This window comes from Macrobrachium nipponense, chromosome 43 (genome assembly GCF_015104395.2).
Source record: "Macrobrachium nipponense isolate FS-2020 chromosome 43, ASM1510439v2, whole genome shotgun sequence".
In the NCBI taxonomy this organism is placed as follows: Eukaryota; Metazoa; Arthropoda; class Malacostraca; order Decapoda; family Palaemonidae; genus Macrobrachium; species Macrobrachium nipponense.
Genome location: NC_061104.1, coordinates 9,074,855 through 9,098,116, shown reverse-complemented (window position 1 = coordinate 9,098,116; position 23,262 = coordinate 9,074,855). Strand labels below are relative to the sequence as shown.

The 23,262-nt window shown below is 36.2% G+C and overlaps 1 long non-coding RNA gene across 3 annotated transcripts in view; it reads right to left on the bottom strand.

The window, feature by feature from the left end:
- The window catches only part of LOC135213820 (uncharacterized), a 583,703-nt gene that overhangs the window by 141,272 nt on the left and 419,169 nt on the right, over window positions 1-23,262 (bottom strand). For all 3 annotated transcript variants that reach the window (XR_010314216.1, XR_010314218.1, XR_010314217.1), the window contains one exon: window positions 4,152-4,371. This is a non-coding gene — a long non-coding RNA (uncharacterized LOC135213820). The remainder of the gene's footprint in view (window positions 1-4,151; window positions 4,372-23,262) is intronic.

Sequence of the window (23,262 nt, the reverse complement as noted above, 5' to 3'; positions counted from 1 at the left end):
AATAATAATAATAATAATAATAATAATAATAATAATAATAATAATAATAATAATAATAATAATAACAATAATAAATGTGAAAAATGGGAAAAACACGCTGCATAAATTGGTGAAATCACCTACGAACGCAAAGAACAGATGGACTTAACGTTAAGAACGAGCAATTTGGATCTTTGTTACAATAACACGCTCCCATTACTTTTGTCTATTATTGTACTATAGCCAAATCCGCTGTTTGTTCAAGATAATGAAGTGGGACGAGGAGGAAATAAGTTAATAGTTATCATTGAGGCATAATCCCCCCATTCAGGCTAACAGCATGATCAGCAATGGCGAGTCAACTGGGACCTTATCTCATGGAGATCGTAATTGCGTAAATACTTCTCTTCCTCTGATTATTATCTTTTGTAAATAAGAGATGACGAAAATCGCTGCCTTCCGAGTTATATGTGATGATTAGGATTATGTTCTAACATTAACAGGAGATATTTACGCTATCGAGGATCTCAAGCTACTTCATTCATCTGTTCGAATTCTCTGCCATGTGCAGGACCAACGCCTTTGTTAAGACCAGAATCTCTTTGTGCCCCGCTATGAGTCCGTGTATGTCATGATGATGATGCAGCTATCTGGTATTGAGAAAAAGGTTACTTGCGACATGATGATGATGACGATGATAACTGTCAGGTATGTCTAATTATGCTTGTTTATTGAATTATGCCTCTGATGTTTATAACAATGCTTTACACACAGGTCCAATATGCTGTATATTCGTTCTATGCTTTATACTTATATTCCTTGGGTCAATTCATATTCTCTCACCTTCATTGATGTCTGGTCAGTCAATCATTCTGTCTTCAGTTGAATAAGATCATTGTGGTTGCCATTACCGTCTCCCCTCGATCATAAAATCATTTTGAACTTCATCGTTCTCATTTAGATTTTTCCAAGTCAAGATACCGTGATTCGACTCTTTAGACTTTCTCATGTGAGTAAAAGACGCCAGTTTTACTGAGAAAACTGAAGTTCCTCCTGCTCACGATACTGCAAGACTTCACTAGTGGCCACTTCGTGCATCGGATGCTGGAAGCTGGAAGATACCAGAAAACGTTCTCGAATGACAACTTCTTCAAGTAAATAAGTGATTCATTCTATAACTCTATATGTAGTAAATCGTAATCGGCCGAGGTCTCGTAATTATTTGTACAAGATGAATGCGGAAGGCAACATAGCAGCGAAGTTAAGTAACGTTTTTCTAACTCGATGCTTAGGAACTTGCAAATGATCTAGGGAATTGGGTGTTGGCCTCAATGAGTCATGGTGAGACCTGAGAAGCCCCCAGAATGAATGAGTAAAAATGAAAGAATAAAGTAAAGGTCTTTAGGGTTTTAAGAGAATTAAAAATTAACCATGCACGATTCACAGGTACAAGCTGAACAACGGTAAGTCTAAATTTCAGAATTCATAAAATACAAAGTTTTTTTTATATATCAATAGGACAATTATATTAATTCAAATAACTCAACGCATTTAGATACATGTTCCTTCAAAGGAAAAACGAGGTGGTTGTTACGGAATGTATAGTTACATCCAACCTCCACAAAGAAAAAGAGACTTAATTCAGTTACTATCTAGAGATTTATGCCTATTGAAGGCTTGGTCATCAATGAACTGGTTAAGCAACATTGGGACTGGTCAAGTGTTGGATGGGTGACCGCTCCCCTCGGAGTTGATTTCTTGGGAAAGGATCTTTACCACAATTTCCTCAGTCTACTCAGCTGTAAATGAGTACCTATCCCCCATGGGATAGGGTCAAGCAAGCGAATGTTCGGCACTTGCACAGAACCAATACAAAAAGAGGCATGATTCAGTAGCAAAGTAGCAAAAGCCTTTCACTGTAGCCTGTATGATTCAGTAGCAAAAGCCCTCCACTAGAGCCTGTGCAAGACACACCAGCTAGCTTGCAGTAACAAATGGTACGAACGCCAACCCGAGGGAGTAATAGAAAACGATCAAGAAAAGATCCTCTAGAACGTATCACTCATTGATGTCGCAACCCCATGAAACTGCAGAGCAGATGAGAAAGAGAAAAAATAGAGAAAAAATGTTTAAGTATCAGACCTGAAAATAGAAATAAGAACGATATGGGATATGCCAGTGGAAATTACACCCATAATCAAAGCACCATCCCAAGATCCCTGAAAAGGGACCTGGGAAAAACTAGATGCTGAAGTAGCTCCAGGACCCATGCATAAGTGTGCTACTAGAAAATGATGGACTCCTAAGGAACCAAGATGCGATGCAAACTGGAATCCCACGCTATGAAAACCATCCGGTCGAATTGGTTGACTGTGATAAAAAAAAAATAATAATAATAATAATACGGTATATTTATTTCGCAAGAAAAATTACCATTCGTTGATATTTTGATGTTGTAAGTTAAGATTATTCACAAAGCCAATTCTGCTCGCTTCTTAAGAAGGTCAGTAAGAATATTTTTAAAAATTATTGTATTCTTTGAGGACTGAATGAGAAAAGGGTTTGGAAGTATAAAGGCTGGAATTTGTGGACTGAACAGGGAAAAGGAGTTACAGTAAGAACAATTGAAATTGAGAAATAACATGAAGAGAAAAAAAAGGAGGAAAAACAGAATGAGTGTTTGCAAAGTCATGTTATTGAAATGTAAAAAATAATTTTCATCGGTCGTAATTTCAAGGATAGAAAGATTCACATCAACTATGGCCTATGAAGCTGGTATAGCGTGTATAACGTTGCCAATATAATCACTTAAGCAAAACAAAAATATAAATAAATCTATTTAGAAAAATAAGTTTTGAAGCATGCACGTTACGTTTTGCTCTATAGCTTTGTAGTTAACCCAGAGGAATTAGATGTTTGAAGATGAGCAGCGCGGCAAAATGAAGCATTACATGATCACAACCATTATAGCCTGAAAGTCTTTCGTTATGACGTCAATATAGCCCTGTCTTCGATGGGACAGCCCCACAGGATAACAAGAGAACGCGATACCCCTCAATAAGAATAGAATAGCTTGTATAATTCTGAATAACTTGCATAACAACATGACTTTTTTAAGAATTTGCTAACAAGAGCAGTTGCCTCAAAGGCTAGGATGTAAGAAATTTGTTTGAGTTAACCGTGTTAATATAGTATCGTATTGCTCATATAGTAAAGCATAGCTCAGACTAATACGGAAAGTTTTAAAACAATAACAGAGTGAAATCGGAATAATAATAATAATAATATCTTGGAAACCTGAAATGGACAATGAACGTGACAAATTCATAGCAAACTCCAAAATGGATAATTCAACGAATGAATCACTGACATCTGAGAAATTGATAAGTATATATACATATATATATATATTATATATATATATATATATATATATATATATATATATATATATATATATGAGAGAGAGAGAGGGAGAGAGAGAGAGAGAGAGAGAGAGAGAGGTGGGTGAGGGAGAGGGTTATTTGGAAAGGAAGAACCTTAGCATCAACAAAACGAGAGAGCGTGTGCGAAAAAGAGGTGAGAGATGCAGCGTTTGTTTCTCGCTCTGAAATCTAGGCGACTAATGTGAATAAAATCAGGAATAGGAAGGTAGCAAGGCTCGAAATTTAATCATCCTTTCGACCTATTAGGTGTCATCGACATAAAATAAAATGATGTTTGTATTTTAGACAATATGAAAAAGGGACGGATGCAGAGTGGAAGAGCGATTGTAAAACATTCTGAGAGAAGGTAAGATGACAATGTGGCAGCACGAAATTGAAACAGAACGAGAGAGAGAGAGAGAGAGAGAGAGAGAGAGAGAGAGAGAGTAGGTGCGCGTATGTTAGAGAGAGACATGCAGTGACTGAAAGGCAACATAAGAGAGAGAGAGATAGAGAGAGAGAGAGAGAGTAGGTGCGTGTTTGTTACAGAAGAAAAGAGACTGATGAAGTGACTGAAAGACATCATAAGGGTACATGAGAGAGAGAGAGAGAGAGAGAGAGATCCCTAATACAGAGATGGACTCTGTATTCCCAAATGGAGAACGAATAAAAGTCCTTCCAAATATCCACTCTGGTCGCCAATCTCTTTAACCTTGGAAAATAATGCTGGTGATCATCTTTGCCTACCTTGTTTTGTCCGTGTGTTCGACCTGAAGACATGATCATTATACCATAACCACGAGCTTATACACTGCAGTCTACCAGCGCACGATAATTCCAGAAAAAGATGTCTCTGTATTTCGTCGTCGGTCCTGCGATCATTTGCAGACGACAGCCTTTTATTTCGGTAAAGTTTCGTTCACTTTTCTTTGCAGTTTCGTTTTCTGGAGTTAGGGTTGTTTGAAGTCTGGAAAATAAAAGAAAAAAAAATGTAAAAAAGATATCGGTTTAAAGCCAGCGTCGAAAGAGAATACGACAACGTGTTGTTTATAGACGCCAGACCCAGATATTAAAAATTGTTTTTCTCCTCCTTCCTTAATTTCGTTGTCTTTTTTAGTGTCTTTTTTTTTTTTCTTTATAAAAACTAAAGACGATCGGCAAGAAAACAGGCGATGGAGTCTGGGGGAGACAAAGTAGCATAGTGTCGCCTGAAGGTAAAAACCTCTTCCTAATGAGGACGAAAAAGAAAAAAAAAAAAAAAAAGAAAGAATAACCTAATTTACTCATAAGGTCCATCTTGTGTTGTCAACTCCGGGACGCATTTTCATTTACTAGCGGAATATTTCTCTTGTTGACGTGGAACGAGAGACGTGTTTCGTATTTTTCTTGGTCTGTGTTGCTCGTGTTTCGAGGAGGATAGACAAGGGGTTCTTTCTGGTCTCTCGGTCTAATATTTCTATCCCTCGGCCTTGGGGTTAAAGGCCATTTGTACGCAAACTGTAGGTTTTGTTCTTTGACGTCCAGTTTCTTTTTCATTCTCGACATCGTCTTTGCCAGTTTCTCTCTTGGCTCACTTTAGTATAATGATGTTTTTGTATTCATTTATCAACGAGTTTCATAAGAGAGGTGTGTTTCGGTTGCATTAAAACTTACTTCGGCACTTTTCTTTGAGACCTTTTTTTTTTTTTTTTTTTTTTTTTTTTTTTTACAAAAACGCCCCAAATCAATATCTATATGAAGTGGAAGTTTTAGTCCTATCAAAACTCACATACTTTGTAGCATAATTGAAGTGTTTTTGGCCATATCTGCACTCACCACGCCAGATTCACTAGAGAAGCGTTTTGTCCATACTAAAACTCACTTTATCAGTTTAATAAGTATAAAATTAGTTTTATAAGTGAAGTGTTCTGGGAATATAATTTCTCGCATCATAATCGTCAAGCTGTTTTAAAGAATCAGATTTCAGTTTAAGCGTGTCCTTTACTTATAGCAGTAGTGAAAAAAACGAGGAAGAAAGACAGATTCAAGCAAAAAAAGAAAGAAAGCTGACATCTGTCGCAGAAAGTGACCAACATCATCCATGGGAACTGGTTTTGCCCAGCTTTGTGGGAAAAAAAAGTGCTAAGATACCTAACGCAAAACAGTGAGCAACACTGCATTTTTTATGGGAATTTTACAAAATAATTAATCTTCAACTCTGTAAACTGTCACTAGATTCAGTGCAAATCACTGCTGAGCCACTTGGGTATCGAACTCAGACTGTAAGAACGACAGACTAAGAACTTTTTTACAAGACAAGCACAAGTCAGTCACACGGAGAAAGCATGTGTTGACTGCTTTCATCTGTATACTAGCGCCTCAATACTAAACATGCCTCGCTTCATTATTCTGGATCAAGAATGGCATTGGTACAGAGAGATTCTGACTGCAATGTTTCTAAAGTGATTTTTATTATCAATAAATTAAAGCAGTAAATGAAACCATGAATGAAAGGATGGAATAAACGAAAGGATAAACAGAAGGTTGTTTACAGGGATAGGACGAATTTTAACTTCCACTTCTGTTCCCCAGTCCACTATCAATCCTTGTTTCAGACCCGATTTCACACAGCTGGCCAATGGTGTCGAACTACTCTTCTTCAATCCACCGTCGACCCTCATTCCTTCCTCGAATTCACACGCGTGTAAACTCACATTTGACCAATGTTTTTTGGTCCTTTATCAGTCTGCATTCCAAACTGGATTTCTTGCAATTGGACACTGATGGTGACCTATTCTTCAATCCCCCATCCGTCCTCACCCAAGATTTGATTTTCCACGTATGTCTGACTGATATCTTTCGGTCCTTTATTAGTCTTCATTCCAGACTTGATTTCACACAGTTATGCATTCAAGCTTGACTAATATTATTCTATTATTTATCACTCTTCATACCAAACTTTATTTCATGCAGTTGGTCACTTATGTTAAATTTGTTCTTCAGTCCACCATCAATCCTCATCTCAGACTTGATTTCACACCGTTGTGTATCGTTGTTGAACATGCATTTTTTCCAGCAGCTGTTATCCGTTCGCTCGAGGGAAAACAGGAAAGAAATGACGCTGATGTTCCCTGCTATTTTTCTGCTGTTCAGTACATAACAGGAAGAATAACACGGGCATAATTGACTGAACACTTCGCTTGAGTCTTGTTGTGTTCGAAGAGAGGATGATGTGAAAGGGAAAATGTTTTCACTGGATTTTGCCGCTACACGGAAGAAGAATATAAAACTCGGAAGGCTGTTTAAAGAGATGAAAGTAAATTTGGTTATGTCAAACGCAAATAAGGGAATTAAGAGGGATTCGGAAACAAACGAAAAACTGCTACGAGAAAAATAGTGAATGTTATGTAGTGTAGATTGAAAGATCAAAAAGGATGATCAGAACTCAAAAACACACTAGAAAAACAAATTAAAAAAAGAACAAATAAGCCATGAAAGCGTGTGAAGAACAGCATATGCTTCGAAGGTAAACAACAATGTGAGCTGGAGGAATGATATGGGATAGATAATCACGATAATCACAATATTTCTATTCTATGGATAACGTTTCCGAAATAAAGGTAGAGAAAAGAGAGAGAGAGAGAGAGAGAGAGAGAGAGAGAGAGAGAGAGAGAAAGAAACTTGCCAGGACAAGAGAGATGGAAGGTAGACGCGAGAGATAAGTAATAAGCGAGAGAAATTGTGACATGGTCATGAAAAATAAGTAAATAACTCAAGAGGTCTTGCAAGCAACAGTCAGAGCCTCCAGCATGGGTTTGGTGACCGAGTTGATTAGTTGCGTGCTGTGTTTTTGCCTACTTAGGAAGATGCTCTGGGGGATCCTCTCTCTCTCTCTCTCTCTCTCTCTCTCTCATCCATTACATTAAGAGGGAAAGATTCTACACACACACACACACACACACACACACACACACACACATATATATATATATATATATATTATATATATATATATATATATATATATATATACTACACTGACCATATTAATCAATGTATAGAAGTGTGCAATCATGCATAAAATAATAAAAACTATGTCAGGAATGTACATTAATAAATACACAGCCACACATATATATAGTATTATATATATATATATATATATATATATATATATATATATATATATATATTATATATAATATATAGTGTGTGTGTGTGTGTCGTTTATGCTTACATAAATCTGGAATCAGCTGTTTAAATCTCGACTTTATTTCCTGAAATCAGAGGAACTGCAAAACGGACACAATAAGCATACGAGTTAGCAGTTGGCGCCGGAGGACAAGTCTGAACCAACAAAGATGTTATGTCATTTGTATTACTTTTGGCAGTCCTTCTTCTTCTTCTTCTTCTGCTTCTTCTTCTTCTTTTTCTTCTTCTTCTCCTTCTTCTTATTGCGGTTGATATAAAGGCTACAGGGATATTTACTATTCCATATGCTATTTATTAGACTAAATTGGCTACAGATGAATGACATTATGCAATAATGAGATGTTAATGAAATGACTTTCGTAAGCTAGCTTTTGTTTAATGGTATGTAAGGCCAACCTTTAACTATATTTACTTCAGATAATTGTCTATTCTCCTCAAAGAGATTCTGTTCAAGGTGGTAAAGATATGCTGTGTTGATACCGGATTGTACATAAGAGATGAAATTGCTATAACCTTATGCCCATGGACCCTTCCTCTTGACTATGATTCGTATTACCAAGCTTATGATGAAGCTAAGTCGACTAAAATAAAACATAAACCAAAGCTGTCTTGGTGAAGCTGAATCTTTGGCTAAAGAGAAAGGGTAGTTGTGTTGGGGGATTTAAATGCAAGGATATGTCAAAGAATAAGGGATCATGAAGCAGTATAATCAATTCTTGAAATGAATAAAAATGGAGAACCTTATGGAAATGTGTTCAGAAAGGTTCTTCATTGTAGGCAATATATGCTTTATAAAATAAATATTTCCAGTAACACTTGGAATTTGAAAATTGCTGAAGAATACAGATTTGGAAGATTATTTTTTTACTATACAAAGTAAAGGAAAAAGAAGGTAAATGAAAAAAAAGTGAAGAAAAGACAGGTGGTGACTGATCTGCCCTATTTCTGGTTTACAAAAACGTGAAATAGAGCAGAAGAACGCGATTAAGATGGAGGCGAGTAGTACATTTATATACTGTGGATGGTAAAATGATATGGGACCAGGAGCCTTATCTGTGAAGGCTTGCTAAGAACCAGAGGAGTTGCCTTATTTGTGTGCTCGCCAAAAGGGGAGAAACGCATGTGATTAAAAAAAAATAATATTATATATATATATATATATATATATATATATATATATATATATATATATATATATATAGAAAAGTCGTAAATTGTAGAAGACTTAGGACTCAAGGCCTTTTTCTAACGGATTGCATGAAAAAATTAGGTTAAATTGTTTTCTTAAACAGTCTAATAAAAATTTCTTAATGTGATGTGTACAACGAACGACATTCAAATTAGCTTTCAAGTTCTCAAGATTCTACAATAAGTGTAACTTATTTGGGTAAAATAATAACTAGTTTTGAATTCGTTTCAGACTTCAATGAAAGAAGGCCTCCTATATTTTGCAACGATTCAAAAATACGTTTGACGCTCAAATAATTCCTTAATTATTAGCTCTCTTCTGAGATTACTTGCATACGAGCGGAGCTCAGGAAGTCAAAGAATGAACAATATATTGTAAATAGAGGCTGCAATAAATGACAGGCTATTCCTCTAAGCAACTTTTAATCTTTCAAGATTTATAATCAAACAGTAAAACAAGCTCAAGCTATGAATTTCATTGGATTGATAATCAATGATTATATCTCGATTTGCTTGTTTAGCGCTTTTCCGTCTAACGTAAGTAGGAAAATATATCTATTGCTTGTTTAGCGCTGTTCTGTCTAACGTAAGTAGGAAAATATATCTATTGCTAGTTTAGCGCTGTTCCGTCTAACGTAAGTAAGAAAATATATCTATTGCTTGTTTAGCGCTGTTCTGTCTAACGTAAGTAGGAAAATATATCTATTGCTAGTTTAGCGCTGTTCTGTCTAACGTAAGTAGGACAATATTATATCTATATACTGTAAGCTTTCCAGTCTTATGTTTATGTTCAGTTCTCCAGCTGTCTCAAAATTACATGCATATGCACTAAAATGTCGTATATGAACATGTGCAATTTTGCCTCACGATACAAACGCAGACGCAAATGAATAGATATGTATATATTCTCTCTCTCGCCCCCTATTTCTCTCCTCCATATTAAGGTCAACAGCGGATACATATACAGTAGTCCATAAGCCAATTTTTCTTTTATGTCCACTCGTAATATATACGTAAAAAACTTATATGAGCTCTCTCTCTCTCTCTCTCTCTCTCTCTCTCTCTCTCTCTCTCTCTCTCTAGGGAATTAAGTCATAATTTTTGTTGGCACTTTGGCAGTCACTCTGGATAAGAGGGTAGTCAGCCCCTTATTATGATCAAAGTAAACAAAGGGGACGAGAGAAAAGATTCTGTGGCAGAAAAAACTTCGCTAGTTGACATTACTCCGTCTATCGTTATTGCCCTCCTTTCTTTGTTTATTTCTTCGTTTTTGTCTCCTCAGAACTTTTCTATATTTACTGTAAATATTAATTAAGCTTTAAGCTTTTCTTTACACATCTTGTCTATCCCCGTATCTGATGCTGAAGATGCAAATCAACTCTTTGATCATTTTCACATTATTTTTCTACTAGGGAGTTAATCTTGTCACTCAACTTTGTAAAATCTCAGGGCGCCCCTTGCAGTTGTTTGGTAAGTATGGCAAGGTATGCAAGGGAGTACGAACGAATACTAGTACGGACCTGTGGACTCGTCCAACCATCTTGCTTATGTTCATCCTTGGATCATACTATAGTTTCGCATTTTCCTATTCCTCTTATTCTCTTTTCTGTTTCCGGGATTGATGTGAGCAGTAGGTTGTTGGTCCCATATGGCGCTCCGATTCAATATGAAAATATGACTTATATAAAGATCAAAAACCTCAAGTTCGAACTTCTTTCTTTATATATATGAATAAGTCTCTGAAACAACAATGCCGGGTTTGGTATGAATAAAAATAATTAATTTCTATCATCCATTGTCTCTGGTCTGATTGGAAAAGGGTTAAAATCATTTGACAAAATATGAAAAACGGGCACCGAGACATCTCCAGATTTTCTAACCTCTTCTTTTCTAGTGAGTCTCGTTTAGCATTATTTTCCTTTTTTTTTTTTTTTTTCCTGCCTTCATGTTAGTTTATGTTCCTCCCGATTCCTTGTCGTCGTCCTCCTCTTCCCCTTCTTCTTCGTCTTCTTCTTCTTCTCCCGGAAGATGGCTGATCGTCCTCCTTAGCTATTCCCATCCCAAGCGATTCCCATTCCGAACGTAAGCGATTTCCAATAGATTACGGCGCTTTCTGAATTTGCTTCGTCTCCCTTTCGATACCAGATGCAAGCCATAAAACCGCTCCTTCCATAAACTTTCGCTCGTTCTTTATACCTGCACTCTCTAATATTTCTCGTTTTTTTCTTCGAGAACAATACCAAGATTCTTGTCCATTTTTCCTTCTTTTATTTTCTTGCTCTTCCTTTGCGACAAGATGGACTGACTGGCTGGTGTCTCTGGATGAGATGTCAGGGGGATTGTCAGGTTTTGGATGTATGCGAACGAACATTTTCTTTTCTCCTGTGCTTGCACAAATGCACTTGTGTGCGCTTATTTGCGTACAGGCAAGCATTCATTTAAAGCTGATAAATCTCTCTCTCCCTCATCTCTCTAACCTTTTGAGTCGAGGTGCAGTGACAAGCGCACTCAGCTCACTAACTGAGGGACCGTGTTCGGTTCTCGAACCGGACAAGGAAGGATGAATAAGTTTGTATTGCTAAAAATTAGTATTCCTCTGTTGCTCTAATCTATGAGATTAAGTACACAGTTATTGGTAAATTATTGTGGGTCTCATTAAGGACTGTACTTCAAAATATATATCACTAAAAGAGGAAGGCTTCGACGAGTTATCGCCATCTTACTTTCTCTATACGTACATGTCAAAAGTATGCCTTTAGACGGTTAACGTGTCTTCATTCGCTGGTTTTCCTTCAGTGGGGCTCTGATTTCCAAAATGTAAAAGTTTTTCTTGTGGATGGGGAAAAGGGTACACGCTGGACATCCTTGCAGTTTTCTTGTGCGAAATTTAGATGACATTCATAAGATGAATATTATTCAACCATCATGTCAGATGAAATAAATTTCTGATATGATACAACTCATTTCATCCCAAGAGCATATAAAAATATACCATGCATATATATGAATGTACATAACTGGCATATTACTGAGAAATAGCATGTGTGTAAATGTGGGTGTGTGTACGTTCCCCAAAAGAGTGCCGTCGTATCCGTGTGCCAATAAAGCAATTATGTGGCGATAAAGGGTCAACAAAGACCTAGTGATCCGGTCCAGTGCCCCTTCCGCCGACCACAAACGTCTGCGCGAGGGGAAGAGGCCAATGGTGGTCGTTCGTCCTCCTCGATAGGGAACTTAATGGCCATCTTTATTGTTACTGGATAACTACATTATATGATTAGCTGTTAGGACGACTGATTTACTTCAGATGCGGAGGCTCCTGGGTCGGCGATTTCGTTCGTTTTTGTTTCCCTTCTTTTTCTTCTTCTTCAAAAAGAGGCCTAAATATAAAATATTTTAAGGATATTAAACTCAGATTATATTCCCTCCATTACCAGGCTGTCAAATTGTGATGGGTGTCCACTGTACCCAATTCCCGAAACAGCTGTTTTCTCCAGAGTGTCAGAAGACTAGGACCGTGCATGTTTAGCAACTCTTGGAACTTTTGTACCTTTTATAACGACGCATAAGAACAGTTAGCGACCCAGAGAAGACGTTTTCCTCGTCGTGAAGGTTTTCTCATATGTGCTAACCGACGGTGGCTGGACTAGATCACTGCTAAATGATCCCTAAAAGGATATTATGTCGGTATCATTAATCTTGCTGGTGGCAGGGGAGCACGCGCATACGCGCATGCAAATAATATGTATATGTATAAATATATATAGTATATATATATATATATATATATATATATATATATATATAATATATATGTGTGTGTGTGTGTGTGTGTGTGTGTGTGTGTGTGTGTGTGTGTAAGTGTGTGTGTGGTTGAAATGAACGCATTGCATGGGAACGTTTCACATAAATAGTTTGCCCACTTCAAAAGTTGATTTCCGTACGTTCGAACAACACTTTCCTTTTGAATATATTCTCACAGACTTCAATTGTCTATTCAGTTTTATAAGATGTTACATATCTCTCTCTCTCTCTCTCTCTCTCTCTCTCTCTCTCTCTATATATATATATATAATATATATATATATATATATATATATATATATATATACTTATATATCATATATATAATATTATATATATATATATAATATATATAAATACATATACTATATATATATATATATATATATATATATAATATATATATATATATATATATATATATAATAATATATATATATAATATGGATCTTTTGTACGTGCCAAAGATAAAAAAGAAGCCCCATATATCAACCAATTAATAAGGTTATACTGTGATAAGAAAAAATGTATTTGCCTGCCGGATGTGTCTGATTAAGATCTTGGCTCACTAAATGTCATTACAACCGCCACCAAGTCAAGCAGTCATCAGTTTTACAAGATCCTAAGAACTCGATTAACTTCATGTGAAATATTAAGATGCCTAATTCATAGCCATCCGCATTTTTTAGTGCAGTTTATGGATTATAAATTTATAGAAAATAAACAAATTTACCAAGCATGTAACCAAGTTCATGTTTATTACTTACTTTAAACTCATGAGGGGAAACTGACCTGTTGCAGGCCTGTAAAAGCAAACAGGTGATTGATTACACAGGTCACTAGTGTTTGTAACAGGTGGATAAATTGTCCCCAATTACTTTTGTTTACTTTTTTTTTTAGGTACAGAAATAAGCTTGGGTGTCAAATCAAGCTCGGTTAATGTAAGAAAAAGCTACAGTATTATAAAGAGTGCGCGAATTTCGTTTTCGTGGATCTCTTTTTATTTTTTTACTTTTCGTTTCATCATATCTGTTTCCTTTTCTTTTGTTATTGCTAGTGATTCAAATCGTCCTACAGTTTATAGCGGCTACCAGTTGGATTGAGAGATTTTTGTGTTCTGACTTTTTTCGTATATATTCTTTTTCGATTGCTCTTTGCTTGCTGGAATATCTGGCTCTGAACAGAATTCAAATAAAGTTAGTGCGATACCCCGAATCACGCTGGTCTTTTCCCGTTTCTAGTTTTTCTCTTTTCTTTCTTTTACTTATGAATCTTTGCTGTTAAATTATCGATTTTTTGTATTACAAAAATTCTGATAATTTGTGACTGGATTACGAATCTCGATAGAATGTGAAATGTAGCTTCTGAAGAAAGAACGTAGCAAATATGCAATTAATTCTCGTAGGCTTACCTCCTCTTTTGTGAAGTTAATACCACATTATTTTCTAGAAAGTTTTATACCAACTGTAACCAAATTATAATATGTCCTTCCTTAAATTGGCCAAAAGCTTTTTAAATATATATATATATATATATATATATATATATATATATATATATATATATATATATATATATATATATATATATATATATATATATATATATATATATATATATATATATATATATTGTGTAATAGCAATGATACCCTCTCAACTTCTGGAATCCTTCGCGCTTTTCTGGATCGCTTTCCACAACAAAGCCTTAAGATCCAACTGCAAGATATAGAAGGATTTGTGATGTCCGGTAGCGGGAAATGAACCCGGGTCCCATAATCACAACTGGGTTTCGTTGCCGACCTAACCACGAGAAACTTAGGTCGGTAACGTGATTACGTTGCGATTATGGGACCCGGGTTCGTTTCCCGCTACCGAACATCATAATTCCCTCATATATCTGCACTTGGATCTTAAGGCTTTGTAGTGACAAGCGCGTCCAAAAAAGCGCGAAGAATTCGGAAGTTAAGAGGGTATTATGGCTATTACAATTACATGTGTGTGGTAAAAGGTGACCAGTAGATTCTACGCGCGCGCGCGCACGCACATACACACACACATACACTATATATATATATATATATATATATATATATATATATATATATATATATGTGTGTGTGTGTGTGTGTGTGTGTGTGTGTGTGTGTGTGTGTGTATGTATAACAGGCTTATATAAGTTTGATCTCATACTTTTATTATCATTAAGTTGTTTATTTAGTGCAAATTTGCGCGTGGGTCGTAATCCTTCGAATCTGAATTATGAATCGCAGCGGAATCACGAATAGTTCCAAAGTGACTGATCCATTTCTCTGAGTCTCTGCGTCATCAGCATAGACATTTATTGCCTCTTACCCCTTTTCTTCCCCTCGCCATTTCCCCTTGTGCGATTTTCCTTCTTCCAGGCGTCTCCATCACACCCTTCCTTAACCAAACCCTCATTTCCTGGATGGCCCTTTTCCCCTCACGACCCTCACTCACTCCGGGTCAGAGGTCAACCATTATTAAGTCTTGATCGTGATTGCGCTATGCTACTTTCTCCTCAAACAGAGTCTGCTTAAATAATAAGACGAATATGAATACCGATAATGATGTACGAGGAATGTATTTCATTTCTAGTCATCCCTGCAATTCTCAGCAATATGTGCTCTAAATAATAATAATAATAATAATAATAATAATAATAATAATAATAATAATATAATAATAATAATAATAATAATAATAATAATAACGATTTTTTTAGACATTGGGCACGTTTCAGTAAATACAGTTATACCTCTGGTGACCTAAGCAGTGAATAATGAACCTGACAGTTATTAAACTGAGTTAGGTCACAACCAGCGTTGATAAAGACACAGCATCCCCATCCCAGAAAGTTTTCTGAGGACCGGAAGCTAAAGCTTCCTAGAACCAGTCCTCTGAAGGAAAAAAAACGCACCGTGTGACTAAAAAATAAAAATACACTATTAGATATATTAAAATACAATATCAGACGATATTTGAAATAACAATGGAGATAATTAGGCTACATTATTCAGACGGCCTCCAAGACAGCGTGGCTTCCATGGGATAAGCAGAATTCCATCGACAGAAAATATTAATTCCTGTCAAGAATTTTTTCCCACACGCTTACATCGTATTGCCATAAAAGCTAGAGGTTACTGAACACTGCCACCGTCAACGAGTTGAGGGAGCAACATTTCTGTCAGTCGCTGTTCCCTTTAGGCATTCCTGACTTTGCAAACTCTCTTTCCCCTATCTTTCTTACTTATTTTTTAATGATATCTATTCTTTAGTAATCCTCCTCTCTCTCTCTCTCTCTCTCTCTCTCTCTCTCTCATTTTATTTTGATAGCATTCTTTCCTTCTCTTTCTCTTTCTCTCCTCTTTTCATAACCCTCGTCTCTCCTGTAATAGCTCTCTCTCTCTCTCTCTCTCTCTCTCTCTCTCTCTCCCAATTCCGCAAGGTCGGAAGTAGCGGAAATGCGACCTAATTGTCTATTGTGTGGTAATGGGCAATTATGGTCAGCTCATAATGGGTGAACCGCATTTGTGGTTGCTACGTTTGTCCGCCCTGCTGACTTCGCTATGGACGGACTTCGTTGAACGCACTCGATTTTCAACGTCGTTAACCCCTGCGTCAGTCATATAATTCCTTTTGGGGGAGGTGGGGGGTTGGGGAAACGTAGGGGAAGGAGGTTTAAGTGGGGGAGGATGGGTTAGGTTGACCTCGTTAATCGCGCTCGAAAAAAAAAAAAAAAAAAAAAAATCGCTCCTGATTACGTTTTTATATGAATGGTATGATGAAAGATAGTACCTTATTGTAAGATGGTTTTGGCACTGGGGCGGAGTAAAGGGTGTATAAAGGATAAAGGGCACAGGAGGTTTATGGAAGGGGCTCAAAGTTATTGCGGGATTGAATTAGAATGACCTCGTTAACTCCGTCCGGTAAAAAAAAATTTCGTTTTGATTTCATTGCCTTAGTGACATTATCAAATAAAGTAACTTGTCATGAGAGCCTGGAAGGAACGTTAGGAGTAAGAATGAAGCAAAAGACTTTTTTTTCTTAAGGAGGATTATATTAATCACATAAAGACCTTTAAATTTGCAGTTAAATATTGTTTCATTGTTGATACGAAGGCGAAAAATGACAATGAGAATCTGGTAATATATATAATATAATAATAATAATGTGCTGTATATAAGTACATAATGGTTGCAAATGGACGTAGCTGGTTGTTTAATAGTATTTACAGTTAATATGACAGAAAAAGAGCTAAAGCAGCAACGATGGCAGCAAGTGCAAAGAAAGTAAGAGTGCTCTCTTGATGAGGAAAGATAATAATGGTAATAAATCATGGAGAAACACAGTAGCATACCGTGGTCTTGGTTTACTTTCCTTCTATATAGTTTTCTTTATTCTCTCTCTCTCTCTCTCTCTCTCTTCTCTCTCTCTCTCTCTCTCTGAATACGATAATAAATTTCCACAAACGGGATATATATATACTGATAAATATGAAACTAAAAACAAAATTTCATTAAACAATATTCTTCAATCTACCCCCTGCACCGGGCCCCACCCCAACATCAACCCGCTCTCCATCTCGGAATACGAAAACAAATACATTAAATAACTCCGTGAGTTACTAACTAAAATTAAAATTAACCTCCTCTGTGTGTGTGTGTGTGTCTGTGTGCATTCAGAAACAAATGTAGCATCCATGTCATCACGAAATAGTCGTCCTTGTGAAGAGAGTTTAGGAAATGTACGAGCTGTTATATCCAGATGCTTGGCACTTCACCAACATTAATTTCTCTTGTAACATCAAAGCACATCTTAACTTACTAGATCTTTCGGCCTCGTCGAGCCAAGTGAGTGAGAGTGAGAGAGATTGAAAGAGAGATAACTCCATCTCTTACATTCCTTTCAAAAGCCTTTGATGGGGGGATAGGGTGGGGATGTGGGTAGGGGGAGGTGATCATCAAACTCTACCCAAAAGTCCCCTTCGCCCTTTTCCTTCCAGGAGTCCAAAAGCTCTAATGAATCCTAAGACTACGCAAGACCTCTGAGTTACAGCTTTTATCAACAAGGACAATATGCCGAGACTTCCTTTGTATCCGTCATTTTTTTCTTCATTACGAGAAATAGTCCACAATGCATCAAACGCCGCGGATAAAATAAAAAAAAAAAAAAAAAAAAAAAAAAAAAAAAAAAAAAAAAAAAAGGAGAGAATGAAAAAGAGATTCGTTCGAAGAGCCTACTAGACATGTGGTACCCGAAATCCCAAGCACCGACTACAGACGAAGGCGAACACGACGATTGCGGCACTACAGCTGAAGGAGAGGAAGAAGAAGAAGAAGAAGAAGCAGAAGAAGCAGATGCAGCCGGAGAGAAAGGAGAAAGGGGCCGAGACAAGGATGACTGCTGCTAGGAAACTGGCACGTCGTTATGGTGTCGGGAAGAAGGGAGAGAAGAGAAAATAAAATACGATACCAAAAAGAGGGGGAGTGAAAAAAGGAGGTGTCTGTATTCTAGCGTAAAATGGCCCCTTGTTTCAGCAGCCTTCACGCAAGCAGCCATCTCCCCAGCGTCGTCTCCCTAAGATAAAAGAGATTCAGGAGCCCATCAAACAACTTATAGTCTCTAGAATGTGAATAGAAGAAGAAGAAAAAATCTGGAGGCAGAGAAAGAGGAGGGTGAGTGAGGAGTGTAAAAAAAATTGAGGACTAACCTCTCTCTCTCTCTCTCTCTCTCTCTCTCTCTTTTCTGAAGGAATCCATAAGAAGAGCGCTGGAACCTCTAATGCACTCCTTTTTTTCTTTCTTTTTTTCCAGGGGCGACTAAGACAAAAGATACCGTTTTCTTTCAACATAAAAATATTTCTTTCTTCATTTTCATTTCGAGCAAAGCAGAATGTATGAATATCTGGCTTTCATAAGTCCTCGGGCTATGAAGACATTTTACGGCCAGAGTGAACCAGTAAAAATAATACTCGGCCTTGTTTATATTCGGTGGGGAGAATAATAGGCTGTGTACGAAGACGAGGAAAAAGGATGCATTTGCTACTTGGCAGGACAAGGATAGAAGAGGCCGAGGAGAAGAAGGCGAAGATGTGGAGGAGAAGGAAAAGAACAAGCAGAGGAAGAGACTCGTTCAGGAGAAGAGAAGAAAACTATGAAGTGACGGAGAAGGCTCGATTATGCCAAGGCAGAAAAGAGAGAAGAGGAACCGTATTAGCAAAGAGATACACTTCTGTGAGAAAATTGGAGTACTTATATTTGGAGCGAGGAACGTCTGTCTATCTTGGTAATTGGTTTGCTTTAAAAAGAAGAAAGGGAAACACATAAAACAAAGCAGAATAAAGAAATAAGAGAATGAATGAACTAATTCTTGGGCGGAAAACAATGCACAAGTCAGGTCTTTGTGACAGAATAAATCATTTTTGTAACAGGTTAATTAGTATTTATCCTTACTTATATATGAACTCTTTTAGCCAGATTTTTATATTCAAAAGCAAATGTATATAATTGATTTATTTATTCATTCAGTCTTTTGTTCATCTACTTATAAATTTATTCACGTACACACGCAAATATATCTGTAAATATGAATAAATACACACATTATATATATGTATATAAAACTTAAAAATGTATTCACGCACACACTCACACACGCATATATATATATATATATATATACATATATATGTGTGTGTGTGTGTGTGTGTGTGGTATGGTGTGTGTGTGGGTATGGTGTGTGTGTGTGTGTGTGTTTGTGTGTGCGTAAGATATAAATATATATGCACGCGCGTGTATGTTTATATTTCCAGAAATTTTGCGCGTGTGTGACAGAAGACTGAATAAATTAATAAATCAATTAATCACATAATGTTCGCTTGAGTGTGCTGGAATGGACGTGACACTGGCACAGCTCAATTTAGTGATTGTCGGTTTAACGGTCACGAGCCGTCGTTAGGCAAATAAACGTGGCCCGGAGATGACCCGGGTAGCCTCAAACTGAAGAGCAGTTCCTCAGTCGAATCCTCACTTTGAGGAAGGATGTTCTGCGTTCTAAACATTTGAAAAGACTTGTGAACTGAAGTTCATAAGTGCAAGAACGTTTTTTTTTTTATCTTATTAGCAAGCTTTGGTATTGTTCCTCCATGTGTTTTCTTCTCAGATAAGAAAGTGGTAGATAAATGGTAGATGAATTCAGCTCTGATATTTTCCAAGTCAAAACAACTCCTACAAGAATCGTAAAGTACTTAAAAGAGCTTTCTTTGGAGGACGGTGGCAATCAAGGTTATTTTTCTATTAGGTACATTTATACTATCTAAGATATCTCCTCTGTTACAAATATGTTGAAGGAGACACTGTAGTGTAGTCGTTGTAGGATCAGTGTAAGCAATTTAGAAGGCTATGGAAATCCTCTGTGAACTAGCACATTTCTCTAAAATATTAGCCGGGTCTTATCTCTCCTTGGGTTACTCTGTCATGTCCAAATTCGAAAATACCATGTTGGTAGAGTTCTCTGTGGGACGAGAACTCGGCAGTTATAGCAGTATTTAGCTTAACACTTCTTTCTGACAAGGAAGATATAATTTATGGTATCGGATCTCGATACTTTATCAAAAATCGCAACGATATCTCAGCTAGTTTATCAGCTCGTCCGTAGGAGTGAAGGTGAGGAGATATTCTATTCCCTTCCTGATATTCAAGCAGGTGATAAATAAGATCAGGGTCTTCATTCGTTCGAGAATTTTTCATATGGTATCACTTGAACCAGAAGTTAGACATTTTCTCTCTCAGACTGAAGTTGGAAATCTACAATTCTTTCGGTAGGGCTCGTTGAGCAAACATTTCCACCATTCATCTTAAGATCTTTTCACAGGGAGCGCGCAATGTTTAGCTGTGCGCCAGGTCTCTTCTTGATCGAAGTAATGGACACATTTTATTCCTCCCAGATTACAGTCCAAATTTACGTACTTGCACTATTCCTCCTTTGTAATCCACAGTCAAACGGCAGTAGATTTACGGTAACTAACTGATCATGAGCAGTTTTACCTTTAACAATTATCGCTAAACTGGTGTGCAAGAATATTTTTTCATAATCTAATGAATATTAACTTACCAGTCACTTATTACTTGATGTCCCAGTTAAAACCACCAACATGTATTATTTTGTCCACAATTAACATAACCATTTGGAATTTCAATTATTAAAATATCTTTAAAAGTAATTCCGAGAAAGATTTTCGTTTAAAAATTCGAATGGTAAATTTCACTGCCCGTGGCTGAGGGCGCCTTTGCTAGCCTGTGTGCAGAAATTAAGTTAATGTCAATTTCATAAATGGAAAGCTGCTGCCTATAATATATTATAATTTTTTTTATTCATACTATTTTCAATTTGTACGATGCTGACTGGCTTAATTTCTATGGCAAAATTATCAATTATTGCTTCGTTCATATATACCCAAAATACCGCCTCAGTATAAATCGCGATGTTAATGGAAAACGATAATTACAAAAATAGAATCTTGTATTTATAGATTTCCATCGGTCTGCATGTTTATAAGAAGTAAACTATAGAGTAATTACTGGGCCCTTATATTTGGTTATTCTTTAGAGTATTAAACTATGGAATGTTGAAACAGAAATTAAGAGAAAATTAATGTAAAATAATTACTTTCCCTTTAGTTTATAGTACAAAATGGCAACAAAACGATGCATGGAAATCCACGAGCTGTACATAAATTGGCCCTGAACTATTGAAGTTTGGATGTCACTATTCGTAAAGAAACGACAGCTGATAGTTTATTTTAAATTTCATATTTTTCTCCGATTTTTTTATCTATATTTATTTTAACATCTCCTCATGTACTTATTTATTCATTAGTTTGAGTGAATTCAATAACACAAATACTATTTATATATATTTCCCCATTACTTGTGGTTTTCTTATCAGGATATCATATTCTGAACATGCTCATTGACTAAGTTAATGTCATGCAATAATAATAATAATAATAATAATAATAATAATAATAATAATAATAATAATAATAATAATAATAATAATAATAATAATAAAAATAATAATACTTCCTTTTTTCTTAAAGAAAACATTCTTCCATCTCGAAAGGAACAGTTATTTTTTATATGAAATTCAATGTAAACGTTTATCATTGATTCCTATCTCGTCATAGCTACCTATGCAAAAGTAGGAATTTCTTTCATTCTCAAGCTTGGCAGATGGAAGGTAATTCCAAAAGGCAACGCTAAACATATCATGACATTTTGGGCATTGGCGAACCTCGTTTTGCTGAAGCCACTTTACGGTGCAATAAAAAAAATACAGACATTAAAAAATACTCATAATAGCATGTGTCTTGGAATGGGGAAATAAATCCACAGTTATGTATATGTACTTATATTTAAAGATCAATCCGTACAGAATGCTTTCGGGGAACTGTTTGATTCCCCTTGTCGATCAAATTGACAAGGGGAATCGAACAGTTTCCCGAAAGCTTTCTATATTGATTTATCTTTAAATATATGTACATACACATGACTGTGGATTTGTTTCTCCAATATTGACATTATGTGAGGTTCCACATAATGTCAGTAAAAAACAATAAAATGATTGAGTAATATTTTCTAAATAAGAGGACATGGCTAAACGATGCCAAATATGAAAATTACACTTAGGAGTTGAGTCGTACATTAGTTCATTCCCATTCAGGATCTAGTTGAATTTGATATCATAAGGTTTCATAATTATCAAACCATTTTCTGCCCTCACTCCATCTGCTCTTTTTTTTATTTATATTTTTTTCTTTTTATTCTCTTGATAGAGCAAAGAATGGCCCTACTCACACTTTCTTATTATCATCTTTGCACACTTAGCTGGTGGGGGGAAGAAACACTGGAATTACATTACTAAATGCGGGACGCTGCCTCCATTTTCTGGCGTTAAACAAATTTAAGAGGAAGTCAGCCATTTCTTTTGATCCAGTTCGGACGCGGCGAGTGTCACCCTAATGCCAGAAGTAGGAAAGCGGAGGCTTTTTACTCATTACAAAGGAGGAGCTATTTTATTGTTTCCCCCTTTCCTCATCTAACAGACTACACGCACACAAGAGCGCGCGCACACGAACTCGCATACGCATACACACACGCACATATACAAGCGCGCGCACAGACGCACACACAGCTCAGGATAAGAAGTCTTCGTTACATCATATTCCAAGGGCACTATTATGACTTTTTATCTTTTTCCATCCTATCCCACTAAGCCAAGATGGCCATCTCTAACCGCGCTTTCTTATTAAGCAAATATTCCTCGGTCATGGCAATGCAATTCAGGTATTTATTCATTCAGTCATCATTGTAATTAAACAGTACATGCATAGATCTTTGACCGTAGCGGGAGCTAGAGTATATATATATATATATATATATATATATATATATATATATATATATATATATATATATAGATATATATATATAGTGACAGTGACCTAAAGATAAAAATATCATTATCACTGAAGATATCTCTGCCCAAGAAAAATCGTGTTAGAAACTCAAGGTATAGCTTAAAAAATAAAGATCTATCTATCTATCTGCATATATATATATATATATATATATATATATATATATATATAT